The sequence below is a fragment of the Lathamus discolor genome, chromosome 15, assembly GCF_037157495.1.
Source record: "Lathamus discolor isolate bLatDis1 chromosome 15, bLatDis1.hap1, whole genome shotgun sequence".
In the NCBI taxonomy this organism is placed as follows: Eukaryota; Metazoa; Chordata; class Aves; order Psittaciformes; family Psittacidae; genus Lathamus; species Lathamus discolor.
The window spans coordinates 594,729-607,751 of record NC_088898.1 but is presented as its reverse complement, the minus strand read 5'-3'; the positions used below and the strand labels follow the sequence as shown (position 1 = coordinate 607,751).

At 57.1% G+C, this 13,023-nt stretch overlaps 1 long non-coding RNA gene across 1 annotated transcript; it reads right to left on the bottom strand.

The window, feature by feature from the left end:
• Positions 1–5,998: 5,998 nt before the first annotated feature.
• LOC136022336 (uncharacterized) lies at positions 5,999–13,023 on the bottom strand. The gene is made up of 4 exons (XR_010616134.1): positions 12,856–13,023; positions 11,345–12,003; positions 10,537–10,703; positions 5,999–7,740 (listed from the first exon to the last, which is right to left on the bottom strand). It is a non-coding gene; the product is annotated as an uncharacterized LOC136022336 (long non-coding RNA).

Below are 13,023 nucleotides of genomic sequence, written 5' to 3'. Positions count from 1 at the left end.
AGCAGGAGTTGGGCAACCTGACCCCTCGTCCTGAGCGGGAGCATATTCCCCATGCATACAAGTGTGCTCGTGGCTATATATATCGATGTCTCTATATATACACACAGGCAGCAGTGGGTGATGTGCATTTCCCTGTTCATCTGTAATCCTGCCCTGTGATTTCTGCTTCCCGGGTGATGACTATCAGGAGGTGTGAAGCAGACGTGCCTGTGTTTTGCAGTGCGATATGATACTATCCTCACAGTAATGTTACATCCAGGCGCTGCAGGACGGATCTGGCTCTGGGAATGCTGACCTGCCAGAGCAGCTTTACACCAGCCTGGCAGCAGGGTCCGGCCGCTGCTCGCAGACACAGACACCGCGTCCTGTCCATAATTTATAAGCTATTCAAAATTTATCACTGAGGACAAACTCTGACTGCAGGAGGGTTTAGATCCTTGTTAAGTGTTGAAGTGGAAATAACAGTGCTAAAGGGGGGGCGGGCAATGGGGATGGGGCAGCATCCTCCTCCCGTCGCCCCCCAGTACCCCTCAAATTGCTTCTTTATCCCGTTTTCCGTTTGTGTTCCCTCCTTCGCTGCCATCCTGCAGCCACAGGAGCACCCGGGTCAGGGGGAGGCCGGGGCTGGCAGTGCCCCCCCCCCGCTGCCCTCAACCCCCTGCCGGGGGGGGACCCTTGGCTTTGCGGCCAGGGGCCCGGCCCGCCGCAGCGCTGGGCTGATGGAGCCATAGAAGCGGTTGTCACCCAGCGGTGACAAATCGGCCCCGCTGACAGGAACGGATGGAGCCGCTTCCCGGGATGAGGCGGGGCAAGAGCAGGGCTGGGGGGCTGCGGGAGCGGTGGCACTGGATGTCTGGGGGGAATCAGGTGGCGGAGCTGGGACAGGCTGAGCCGGGGCTGGTGCTTGGGGTCTGGGCTGGGGCAAATTCAATTCATCCAACGGCGGCCTCCTCCCAGAGCCCGGCTTAATGGGATGCCGGAGACGACAGGGCTGCCTCGGCCGGCTCCTTCCCCGGGCCTGGGGAACCATCCATCTTGCTCCAACCCTATTTTAAAGAAATAGCAAAGGAAAGCCCAGGCGGGGGTGGGAGGGGGGAGATGATCAATCTGTGCCGGGCTTTTGTTCGCCGCCAGCCCCGGAAAGCACAAAATAAATGAAATAAAAGCCAGCCCCATTTTTCCCCACTTGGTGTTGCCATGGGACGGACCCCCCTGTTCCCAGGAGTGCGATGCCTTTGGGGAGTGAACCCCCCTCCATGCCCTCATTAACGTTATGAGTTGCATCTGTTCCCTGGGCCTGGGTCACTTCCAGCCTTCCAGTGCTCCAGTGCCTGCCTCCCCCCACCCCCACGCATTCCCATTGCTAATTCATTTGGTTATCCGTGCCCACAGAAAGCAAAGGGGAGATCCCAGCTTGGGATCAAGACAATGACCACTGTGCTGAGAGCATCCCGGCTCCCAGAGCATCCCGGCTCCCAGCTGGAGCAGGGTCCGGGAGCAGAAAACCTGCCCATCCCTCTGGAAAACAGAATTATCCTGGGTCACTGCTGCAAGAGGCAGGAGAGGGAATTCCCACTTGGACAGCACAGAGGGCAGGAGGGGTTTGAAGCAGCATCACAGGCTATAGCTCGTCCATGCCTCCTTCTGCTGGGACCTGGGACCTGCCAGGCCCAAGCCCTTGAGAAACCACACAAACAAATGTCCCTATTCTGCTCCTGCTCAGCTGCGCGGCTCTTTCCATGCTTAGGGAATGCTTGTGATCAGGACCCAGTGTTATTTACCACATCAGGAGGGTGGGGAGGAGTGAAAGATCTTTGATGTGACATGCTGTCATAAAACTGTTTGTACAGTAGAGCAGAGGCTCTCCAGGACTCTGAAGAATGAGGGAATTGGGTTGATATTGCCAATTGCATGTGATAAGGAACGCACACGCCATCACCCTTGTTGGAGCTGCAAGGTAAAGCACAGCAGACAGGGCTGGGTGGGAGCCATAAAGCAAAGAGCTTTATGTGAGAGGCAGCACAGTGGGAGCAGTGCGGGACAGGAGGGTTTCCTTACCCCGTCTCCATCCGTCCTGCTCTCCTTTCCAGGATGTGCTGGGTACGGCTGCCCCTGCACTGCTGAAATGATCCTGGTTCCCTGGAGATCCGTCTCAGAGAGCAGGCAGAGCAGCAGCCCTGAGCGCCCAGGTCCGCATCCACGGCAGGGATAGGTCCAAAGGGAGTTATAGTGGGTGCAGGGAGCACCGTGAGGCTGAGGAAGGGAGGAAGGAGGAAAAGCAGTGACTACATCTGCGTAACCCAGGGGTTTGGTGCCTGCTGTGCTAGCAGTGTACATGAGCCGAGCACTAAAACGTGCCTGGCCCGGTGCAGGAGGCTCCAGGCTGTGGCACGTGAATGGGGTGATTGGCAGGAGCGTGCCATGCTGAGCCATGCCGTGCCCTGCCACCCTGGCTGGGGACATGCCCATGAGTCCCAGGCCAGCGGCAGGCTCAGCACAGCTTGGTGCAGGCTCACAGCCAGGCAGCAGCATCCGCACGATGCTCCCGGTGCTGGTCAAAGCCTGGCATCATGAGAAGGGATCGTGGCAGCCGTGCCTGCAAGCCGAGGAGGGAAGTGAATGCACCAGCCTGCTCTGCACACCCTGGGCATCGCTGGCAGCAGCACTTGCAGGAATTGATTTGCTGGATCATGTGTAAAAAGCTTCAGTCTTTATTGTAAATGCTATAAATAGTTTGTGGTTCTTCTTTGAGTTTAAGAACAAAAGGCTGTTTCATTATCATTAAACTTGTGTTTGAGTTGCTCTGTGGCCGGGTGTCTGGCTTTTTATTGCAAGCCAGGGCTTTCAAAAGCTCCTTAAATGTTAATGTCACCTTTAAAACAACAGTGGCAAGGCCTTTGATCAGCAGAGCCGGTCACTTCTTGCAGCTGAAGTAAGAACCAGCAGCTGGCTGGTGTTGGGGTTTTAATATTTCCCTTTCCCCTGCAAAGCCCCAGCACCGGGACTGAAGCCGGGCTTTGATCAGACCTGGTTTTTGAGCCACCTTGAGGAGCTGCTGCTTCAGCGCTGGGTTTCATGGCTCGATGTGATGGAGGAGAGCAGGGCATGGCTTCGGGGGCAGGAGAGGGGCCCTGAGCTGCCACAGGCCTTGGGGCTCCCCAGGAGGGGTGGTTTGGGGCCACCAGATGCATCTCTGTGATTTAGAGGCTGGCGGGGATAGGATCATCTCAAACCAATGCACCAGCATTGCCTTTCACCAAAAACCCACAGCAAGACCCATCGCTCACTGCCCCTCACCCCCCACCGCCCCGGCCCCATCCCCTCCACGATTGCAGGACACTCCATGCCCACAGACGCTGCGTTTGCTGCTCGGAGGTTGCCGGGTCGGGGTCACACGCATCCCTCTGTGAGCAGGCGGGAGCATAGCGCCGGAGGAAAGCACATTTCAGGTTCAATTAATGCCATCCCCGGCAGAGGCGGCCGCGCTGGTGCGGGGCCGGGTACAAGGATGTGTTTGCAGAGATAAGTGTGAGTGTAACCTGATGACACAAGTTGCCTGCTTCCAAATGTCAGGCAAAGTTCACGCAACCCATGTGAAACGAGTTAAAATTTAACAGAACTCTGCAAAGTGTTGTGTTGTAATTGAATCCATGATGCGGGCGGGAAGCGGGCTCGGGCACATCCCGGATTCGCCTAAACCAGAGCCTTCTCCTTGAAAACAAAGGTTGGTTTAGAGGAGGTGGCTGCTGCCGAGCACACGTGTGCCCCCTCCGTCCCCTCCTGCAAGGAGAAAGCTCTGTCTGAACACTCCTGAGTCACTCTGCATGGGTTTTGATGTGTCAAAGCTGGTTGAAAACATCACAGCTGAAGCAGCAGCCAGGAGAGCTGTGCTCAGGCTCACACATATCCATGCAAAGCGCTGCAGAGCCGCGTCGGGCTCCACAGCAGAACAAGAGCCCTTTGAGCCCTACCCGCGCATTAGGAAGGAAAAAGGCTTTTTGGCTTCTTGACGCTGTGATGTGGCTTTGTGTTGTTTTTCCCTTTGCTGGCTGCTAATTCCCCCTTTGTCCTGGCATGGTAGGGTGCAAGCCCCTTCAAGCTTTAAAAATGGAAAGTTGTTTTGTTGGTTTTGTGCTCCATTTCTATAGCTCCAGCAGCGGGTTCGGCCCTGAAGCCCTCCCTAGGCGGTCTCTGGGACGCAGTGGCCAGATGTGAGCAGCACAGCGCCTCCAGCCTTGTGCTGGGACAGCCTCTACACCCCCGAGACTCCAAAGCAGCCATCCCAGTGACCTTTTCTTCTCCCTTGCCACATGTCCCCGGCCAAATTCTGCTCAGGTCCTGCAACCCAGACCTGAGCACCGGCCACCGGAACAGCCACGGCATGGTAAGAGGCAGGAGAAATGAGCTCTGTGCTGTGGCTCACTCGGAGGTTTCTGTCTCCATCTTTTCCATTTAGGGAGTTTACTACACTAAGTGATGGATGGATTGCATTAAAAACCAGCAGGGGATGCCCATCTTACTTTGGCCTCACTGAAGACAGCCCCCAGCCCAGGCTGGCTTCGTGCACATCCCCATGGGTGGACCTGGGGCTTGGCTCTGGTTTATCCCCTGCTCCTCACCAGCAGATTAAACCTCAGTGGTTGCTTGTGACCCTAATGGCTGGTGCTGCTGCTCTGCACCGGACACAGCGGGCTCAGAGGAGGGCTGCAAGGGATGACTGAGACCCTTGTGTGCTGTGACTCTGCAAGGGCTTTTCATAAGGGAGCTAAAAACAAATTTAGCACTTAATGCTCTGAAGAGTAAACACTTAAATGCCCTATCATCTGCCCAAGTGCTTTGTTTATTATTCAGAGAAGCCAAACTGAAGCAGTTTTCCATGGAGATGTAGTACCTCCTTCAGATTAGCCCGCTTAATTAGATCCTGGTTGCAGAGTGCTCTGCTGTGGAAGAGGTGCTGATGTGGGAGAGTGGAACAGTTCCTTTCCAAGGCCCAGCCTTGGCTGTAGCTGCACCAGCACCCCGTGCACAGGGCAGGATTTGGGGAGGAGACCGGGGAAGCTGCAGATCAGGGGGACACAGGGACAAACCCAACACGGGCACTGGGAGCAGAGGAGCCACCATTCACTCCCAGCCACACCAGGCTCTGTCCCAGCCACTCACCTCAGCTCCAAATCCCAGCAGGTACAAACCTGACCTCCAGGATGGGGCAGCAGCTTCAGAGGAGCCAACTGTCCTTAATAGAAAGTGGGGATGGAAGACGATGGTTTAGGCACCGAGTACCGGTAAGTGCCACTCTTGAACGGTGGCTGCCATGACTGACACTCCCTGAGACATAAAAACTCCAGTCTGCCATTTATAAGCTATTAAAGCTGTTCCATCCCATAATGGACATCCTGAGGTGAAAAAGACAAACAACGGAAAGTGCTGAAGCACAACGGCAAGGCCAGACACAACAACAGCCACAGCACAGGGAGGATCTGACACGGGGAGACAAACAGGAGCAGAATTTATGTCACTGGAGATTACAAGGGCATCATATATCAGTGCTGCTCCCAGCACCAGCACGGGGGCTGGCCCAGCCCTGCAGAGAGAGCCCCACAGCAGCAGCAACAGCCCAAAGAAGGGCAGAGCTGTGTCCCCCGGGCAGTGCTGGTGCGGGGGGGGGGGGGGGGGGGGTTGGCAGCAGAGATGGGGAGATGCCCAAAAGCCCGCAGCAGCCTCATGCCTGGTGCCTGATGCAGCAGCCAGAGGCATCATCGCTCCCTGGTAATGCCACAAGGCCAGAAAGTGTTCCTGTGCCCAGCCAGCACACCCGGGCCGTGGCACAAAGGCTGCCTGCACCTCACGCCCAAACAGCATCTCTCCGGGCATCCCAATGTCTGAGCTGCTCGGGCTGGGCTTTGCCCCTCCTCAGCCTTTACCCATCGCACGCTGCCACCCCAGCACCCCCCAAAGCAGCTTGTACAGCCCAGGGCTCTGGCTGCAGGTTTTGAGGAGGGGAAACCAAAGGCCAAGCACAGCCCAAACCCCAGACTGCGACAGCAGGGAGGGGGATCGTGTCCTGCCTGGTGCAAAGGATCACAAGTAACCAAGAATGGGTCCATCGTGCGAAAGAACAGATGCAAATGGCTTTAACAACATCACGTGCCCCAGCAGGACCAGTCTGCAGGGGAAGGTTTCGCCCACAGCTCATGGAATCTGGCCGTGCCTACATCAACTTTGTCATGTTTATCCAAAACCTGGGAATAGTCATGAAAACTCAGGAACAGGAGAAGGGTGTTACCCTTCGGTTGGCTTTTGTGTAATGTGACTACTTTGGACTTTGTTTAACACGAAGATGAATTGTGAGCTGCTCGTCTTCCATCCCAGAGCCTTCTTGTCTGGTTTTCCATGACCATTTGCAAACAAGCAGTACCTGCCATGCAGCTGCACGCTCCCCACTCAGCACCCTGCAACTGCTCTGGCAAGAGGCTGGAATCATGGAATCATGGAATTCTAGAATGGTTAGGGTTGGAGGGGACCTTATACGGCCATTGCCATTTCATATGTGGGCAAAGGGAGAAATCATAAGCAACTTTTGCCCAGTAACCCTATGGCCACACTGGGAGCTGAACTTAGAAATCTCTACCTAGTTCCCAGCCATTTCTGGTGTCAGAATGCTGCTGCCATCCTGCCCCGGGTGCTGGGGTGTGAAGCAGAGATGAAGGGTGCCTCTTGCTGTGCTGTGTCTGCCAAGCAGGATAGGTCCTAGCAGCAGCCCAAGGTAGGAAAGGGTTTAAGCATCAAGCTAAAGGAGGGGAGTGCTGCAGAAGAGGGGTCCGGCAGGACGTGGCGGCTCAGCTCTAAGTCGGCAAGTCCCAGCTCTCATTATTTCACTCCAAGTCAGGACACCAGCAGTCACGCTTCGGAGTAAAAACTGCCCTACTTTCAGGTGCCTCACTGCAATCCGTGCTCCAGATCCCTATTGCTGTGCACACACGTTTCCTGTCCAACGGGCCTCCCTGGTCTGGATGGTCCCCTCCGTTCTTGGCCTACATGAGCCACGCTCGGTGTTGAATCGCCTGGCCCCCGAGCAGTGAATTGCCCTGCTCTCAGTAACGTGGGGCACGATGACTTCATTGCTGGATGAACTCATCACGGGAGCATTCCAGCCGTCTGTTGAGCGCTCCCCTTCACGGAGCGTGTCTGTCACAGGCTCCGCGGGGATCGGACACCCTCACCCTCCTCATCACAAATGAAAAATGCCTTTTCTTCTCCAGCCACACAAAGCAGCGGCTCTGCCTTCCAGCCCGGAGGCCGAGCCCCTTCCCTGCCTTCCCCTCGCACGCAGCGATATTGCATTCATTCATCTCGGGGGCCGCAGCGTGCTCGCGGGCTGACAATACATTATGGTGATGTAGGTCTTCATTTCGCGCTGTCAGGGACTAGAACAACTGTATCTATTACCCAGGAGGCCAAACGGGGCAGCTTTGCCCCAGCTCATCCCCTGCGCCCAGGCTAATCCGACCGGGGGTCCCGGCCCCTCCTCCTGCCCCTTCCTGCGGGGCACAGGCATGGAGGGCAGCACCCAGGGTGCTGGGCAGGGGGACAGGGCAGCTGGGAGATGGATGGCCCCGAGCGCTGTGAACACAATGAGGTAATTCCACCCAGCAGAGGCTCATCAATCCCCCGGCTCCGCCGCAGCGTCCCCACGGCTCGGCCACGGCTATGGTTTGCCCGGGCGATGGCCCAGGTGTGTGGCTGTCACAGAGATAAAAGAGGCTTAATTAAGACCCAATAAGTGAAGTGATTTGTTATCTGGTGCCATATATTACTGCAGCCCATCGATCCCAGAAACACACACGTGTCCGGGAGCTCTGCTGCGACTGGATCCCTCCTTGCTGAATACCCACTGCTGCATTCCCACTGGCACTCCGGCCCCAGTCCCTGCTGCCAGGTGCAGACAGGGCCAGGGATCAGCTTTAACACCCCCACTGCTGGGTATGTGCACAAAAACATCAGGATTTGCTTTTCCCAAGGGAAGGGCCCATTGAACCCTGGTGATGCTCAGCTCTCCCTAAAGCCCTGAGCCAGCCCATCCCCGTCTGCAGCAGTTTCCATAGACCAGCATGCACTCAGCTGGTGAATGGGAAGCCCCAAGGCCATGCCATGTCCCCATCCTGAGCAGGGCTGACATCCAATGGCCCCGCACACCCAAGCCCGTGACCTTCCTGCTCCAGCCCAGCACCACGCTCTGTAGCTGCCAAAAAGCTCCCTCCCGAGCTAAAGTCAACCCATTTCTGTTTCAAAGCATGAAGGGGTGAAGGGGAGAGGGAGGGGAACCCGATTCATTTAACATTCGAAATGTTAAACCACTCAAGAAGTTCTTTGATCTTTTGAGGTTTTGCTGCAAAGGGAACACCCTTTCCCCATTGGTTTACTGAGTCACGCTTATTACTTCAATGCAGAAATATCCTTTATGTCAAGTGTATAAATATCCAGCTCTAAGCTTCAGAAGCCTTTTCCTTTCTCCTTTCTTCTTTTTTGTCTGCCTTTTTCTCCCTTTCCTTTCGAGGAGCACGTTTCACACTCTGCCTCGCAGTGGTTTCCCAGCAGGAAAGCTGGGTGCTGCCCATGGGGCCTCTGCAGGGGCCACACCACCCCACTGCACCCTTCCCAAATCCCTTGCAGCCCATCAGCCTGGGAAACCAGACAAGGCAACAGGGAAGAGGGCGCTGGAAGAGCTGGCCTGGCTCTGCAGTGGGGTCCCACTGGGAGGGCCCCAGGATGCGCCTATTGCCAGGATGTGCATCTCCACTGGGATGCACAGCCTGCCCCGAAAGCAAGGACCCCCAAGGAGGGGTGGTTGCATGAACAGGATCTCCAGCTTCCCAGGGCCTGTGCCCACACTGCCAGCAGCCTATGGCTGCGGCTGGGTTCCGGGTGGCCCTGGCAGCACCGTGCTGGCACCCAATTGCACCCAATGGCACCCCTGCACTGGGGTCCGGAGCCACGCTGCGGCTGCTCCCGCTGCCCGCCCGCGACTTGGCCTGGAGCTACGTCTGCGGGTGCGCCTGTTTGAGCAGCGCCGGGGCTGGCAAGCCCCAGCTTGAGGAACCGCTCCGGGAGCCGGGTGCTGCCGCACATGGGGGGAGCCGGTTCCCCACAGCCCCGGCTCAGCCATGGGGCCCGGGGTCCAGCACCCACTGCCTTGTTTCAGCTCCCAAGCAAGATGTCAGACCCCAGCGGGAGCGGATCAGGGTACACCAGCGCCATGGGTAGCAGCAGCTAATGCAAAGCAGGTTACAAACCACGCCACAACGCTGACACCCCTTCATCTTCAAGGAAAAACCCCGTATGCAGCAAACCGTGGACCTCGCTGGGACCTGAGCACCCTCAGCCAGGCAAAGCAGAGGCATCCCAACAGCCTCCCCAAAACAGGACAGCTTTATCCCTCCGGGCAGCCTTGGCCAAGAAGACCCAAAGCTTTTAGGACACTCATCCCCTTCCCAGTTCCTGCTGTGACTCAAAGCTAACTCTCATCAGCCTGGGAGCCCTCAGCATCCTCAACCACCACCTCTGAGGACCAAGCAGACCCTGACCAGCTCTTGGTCCTGCCTTCCCAGATCAGGGATTGCTTCAGGAATGATGACCTGGTGAGCCAGAGCAGCAACAGAAGACTCATCTGGCAGAGGGATAAGGGCTTGTGCTGTGTCAGAGCTTGCTCAGGGCCATGTACCAGCTCTTTGTGCCCCCTCCTCTGCAGCATACACCAGTGCAGCAGACACACATCAGTCCCTGGTGCTATCGGGCTCTTGGTTGCTTCTGCTGGCAATGTGATTTCCAGCAACCCTGCCCTGGTACCCACTGTTATGGATGGGCCCTGGTCCACCCGTGGCCCTGCTACTCACCCCTCCCACCGTGCTGAGCTCTGGCCTCCCTCAGCTCCACGGAGCGGGCAGGCTCCTGGTTTCCTCTTTCTTCCCTTTTACCCCCCTGACAGCAGGTCGCAGCCCCAGTGACAGCCAGCAGCCGGCCCTCAGCAGAGCAAAGAAACCTGGCATTGACCTAACCCGCCTGCCCCTGCTCTCTCCGGGGATTATTAAGTCATTAGAGTCTGTTAGCAAATTTTCCCAAATAACTCCTGCTTCTTCCCAGGGGCACCTTGGTGGTTAATGATCCCAAACCACCGCCTGGGCCGGGCTCACCCGCTCCAGCCCAGCAACCCGCCCCGGTGTGCGGGAGCACTGCGGGGCTGGGGGCAGGAGTGACCCTGGAAGAAACCCCCCATAAGGATGCTCATCTGCAATGGCAGAGATGGATGGGGCGAGGGGAGGGTCTGCAGAGGCAGGGGGGAGGCGATGCCGCGTCCCCCTCGGTCGCACACACCTGCCTTTCTCCTCTGCTGAGCTGGCAGCCCAGGGCGGCATTCCCAGCATTCCCAGCAGCCGGTGCATTGCCCAACGGAGGCAGAATAAAACATACCCATAAAAAACCAGTCGGGCCGGCCAGTTGAGCTGAGAGGAGATGGGTTTCACCCACCCGCAGCTGACTTACCCTGCCGTTCTCAGGCTGAACAGCGCCTTCATCGACAGCCCCACGGCTGGGCTGGGAAGCGAGGGCAGCCCAGGCCCTTTCCCGGCCGCAGCACCCTGCACACGAGCAGCGTTGGTCCAGAACCCACCGGCAGCTTCTGTCAGGGTCCCCATCGCAGTTTATGTTTGCTGTAGAAACAAGGAACAGCTCTGACCCAAGGCATGGCAAGGGGAGCACTCCACACAGACTTCTCCTGCTTTAACCCATGACTTTTAAAAGTAATCTTGTGCATTTAGAAGGATTTGGGATACATTTGGTAATAAGAAAACCTTCATCATTTCTAGGGACATCAGTAAACCCAGCAATAAACTGATGCTACCAAAGAGCACCTCCAGGTAGCTCTGTACATAACACACTTTCAGACGCACAGTACACCACTTTGGTCCCTCAAAAGCCCTTTCACGGCCAGGGAAGGCTGTGGTTTCTTCCCTGAGCAATCTGGACCTCCCTTTCTTTATAAAGGCCTCCCCTGATGGACCCCGTGGCCATGGGGTGGATGGGAACACCTTCAGCCCTGGATGGGCTGCAAGATAGGGAAAGTGAGCCTGATACAGCCCTGATCTTCCCCCCCCCAACCTGCAGCTACCCGGATCCACAGCAGTGAGCTGGGTTTGCTGGTGGGACACAGCCTGCTCTGGATGGGTCCATCCCACAGCTCCCAGGATACGCGATGGAGCTTGGGGCAGGGACCAGTGGTCCCCAGTGTGACCGACCCCACTGCCCCCAGCCGGGACCCGGGAACCAGCGAGTCCCAAGTGCAGCTACTCACCAGAGGTGCTCGTGGAAGGTTTGTCACATGAGCCAGTTTACTTCAGAAATAAATCTCCCTTTAAGGCAGGTAAATCTCAGGCAGAATCTGTAAGATACCCTAACGTGGCATTAAGCTGAAGTTAAGGTTATATTCCTCCAGGGATGCCAGATGGGATTTGCTTTCCTTGAAGACAGGACACGTATTTCAACTTTAATGGGTTGATAGAGCCCCTTTTATCTTGTAAATATGAATGAGGAAGGGGGAGCTGTTAAATAAATGGAGGGGTTTTACCTGAACCTTTTTCCCTGTCATTGGCTTGCTCTGTATTAAAGACCTTTGTTTTCTCAGTGGAAAACTCCCTCAATCATTCAGAAAGGGAGCTAAATGCCTTTTGAGAACATAACCTTTATTTTCCAGATAAATGGTTCACTCAGAGCAATTTGCATGTGGGAAGCTAGTACATAGCACAGGAAAAAAAAATATGTTTAAAACCAATAGCAATGTAGGTCATGATACAAACATCTAGTGCCGAGATGACTTCTCTGGGCTTGGGAAGTTAGGGAGCTCAAGGCAATTTAAAAGGATGGTGAGGTTTCGTGCAGCAGCTCTTCTTGGGGCTGAGTGGGTCGGTGATGAGTGAACAAATCCACACCGGCCCAGATAACAGGGGCTGGGCTCTGTGGAGATACAGTGAACCAGATGATAAACACTGCAAGTTCCAGCACCCAAAGCCGTGCTGCAGCCTCCCCCCCGGAGCCCAGCCCCTCTCTCTTTCTTGATCCCATCTCATTCCAGTGTTGGTACCACCAGAAGCACCCCAGTCCCTGCCACACAGACCCCAATGGCACTCGGCCACCTCTGCCCAGGGAAGGGACCCTACACAAGGGACCCTACACAGTGAGAGCGGCCAAAGGGGCTGCTGCATCCCCCTGAGCTGGGAGGCACAAACCGCTGGGTCCCAGGGACTCGCTTTCCCCCTGCAGTGGGTTCCCCCAAACCTCTCCAAGCCAGCACACCCCAAAACTGCCCGAAGCAGCTCCTCACCCCCCACAACCCTTTCCCCGCCGAGAACGGACCCACTCGTCCAAGTCAGCTCCGGGAGAGCGCAAACAGCCCCACACGCGCAGGGTCTGCAGAGCAGGGGCTGGGAACCTCAGCCGGGCGCTGTGAAGGCAGAAAGGGCCCCGCAGGGCATCCCCCCCCCGCAGCCCCCGCGTGGAGGAGGCAGAGCCGCAGCCCGGGAGCGGCGCTGGGAGCCCCGGGAGCAGCTGCGGGCGAGGCCGGGGCCAGCCGCAGCTGCTCGGCGCTGACGGGAGCGTGTTGCCTCATGCGCGCAGCTCCGGAGGCGCCGCCGGAGCCCCGTGAGCGTTTAACACTTGGCAGCGGGGCAGCATCCAGCCGCGCTGGAGCGGGGGGAAGGCGGCACGGGCAGGGCACCGGGAGAGGGCACGGGCAGGGCAGGAGGCGGCCCGGAGCCGCTGCCATCGCACTGGAGCTGGGAGCCCAGCGCCGCTCTGGGTTTAATCTACCTGCTCGCAGGGGGGTCTGCTGCGCCTTTCTTCAGCTGGCTTTGCTTGTCTGCTCTGCGTGAGCTGCTCGCTGCGCAGCACGTGTTGCGCTGGAGCAGAGGCGCCTTGCAAACTCGCTTCCAGGTGCGATGTGCTGCTCACAAGACATCTGCATCCCCAGAGCTGCCT